Source organism: Epinephelus moara, chromosome 11, assembly GCF_006386435.1.
Source record: "Epinephelus moara isolate mb chromosome 11, YSFRI_EMoa_1.0, whole genome shotgun sequence".
In the NCBI taxonomy this organism is placed as follows: domain Eukaryota; kingdom Metazoa; phylum Chordata; class Actinopteri; order Perciformes; family Serranidae; genus Epinephelus; species Epinephelus moara.
In genome coordinates, this window is record NC_065516.1 from 8043299 (window position 1) to 8044477 (window position 1179).

Here is a 1179-nt window from a genome sequence, read left to right on the forward strand (position 1 = left end):
TGTAGTGGAGGTGGAGAGAGACCGATTTGAAGGCTGCTAGGCTTCTACTGCCCTGACGAAAAACTACTGCAACTTTCAAAACTAAACCAGTCTGAGCCGTGACGGTACGCTTTATACTTTAAAGCTCTCCATGCACCAATATTACCACTAAACCACTGGGCTCCCATATGTGCCTGGCTATAACGCTATATCAACTTTCTCAGGTGGGCAAATATTAGGGCTGACCCAAAAAATTCAAAGCTTCGAAGCTGCGAAGCTTCGTTCGATGGCACAGGATTCGATTGTGAAAAAAAAAATTTGAAGCTTCGGCGCTTTTTTTTCCATTTTTTGGGGGGAGGCCTTAAAAGCAACACTAACCTGGAGCGCACTCAGAGCCGCGTGTCAGAGACACTTCTGATGCTCTGAGTTGTGCATTTGTTTGATTGTGCTGCAATGTGCGCCGAGGGTTTTAATTTAAGGTGCTCACAGACTCGGGCGCACTATAAGCGGAGTGGACTCCGCAAGGAATGTCCGCAGTCATTCGGGCTTCCATAGTCGAGCGCACTTCCGCGTTGTAGTTTCCTGTAAAAATGTCATTGCCCCCAATTCTTGCGCGTTTCTGTCATGGCGATGTGAAAAATACATGCCGAGCAGTCTTTTGAGTGACACTGGTGCGCGGAGCATAATCCGCGCGGTCGTAAAATCTGAGCTTTGCCCGCACAGGGCTTGCGGACGTCCGCTTTTAGTCCGCGCGGAACCCCCCCCCCCCCCCCCCCCCCGTCGTTGTCGAATGCTCAGAATTAAATTCGTTCTGAGCTCCGAAGCTTCGAATGTCCACAAATGGAGTCGAAGGTCAGCCCTAGCAAATATCCTCACACAGCAATACATCGCTTGTCTCAGGTTTAAAGAATCATCTTGGCAAAGGTTTAAAAAGGAGCCTAAATGTTCCCCTGAGTACAACCAAGATCATGAGGAGAAGGTTGTGCTCCATGCAGAGTCTCCTGACGCTCATTATGGAACACTGCGGGGCCCCTTCACGTTGCAAAATGTCACTGATTTCTGCGTGTGTCTTGCCACTCTCAAAAAGCTCACAGATCAGGTCTGCATAAGGCTGGAGTGCGGCCATAACTAGGCCACAAGTAGTTGAGCATGGAGCGCTCCTCTGTGAACTTCAGAAGTTCATATATCACTTTAACAAAA

The 1179-nt window shown here is 48.9% G+C and overlaps 1 protein-coding gene across 1 annotated transcript in view; it reads left to right on the forward strand.

Annotated features, from left to right (window-relative positions):
* The window catches only part of LOC126398150 (uncharacterized), a 105051-nt gene that overhangs the window by 102127 nt on the left and 1745 nt on the right, over positions 1–1179 (forward strand). The window lies entirely within an intron of this gene.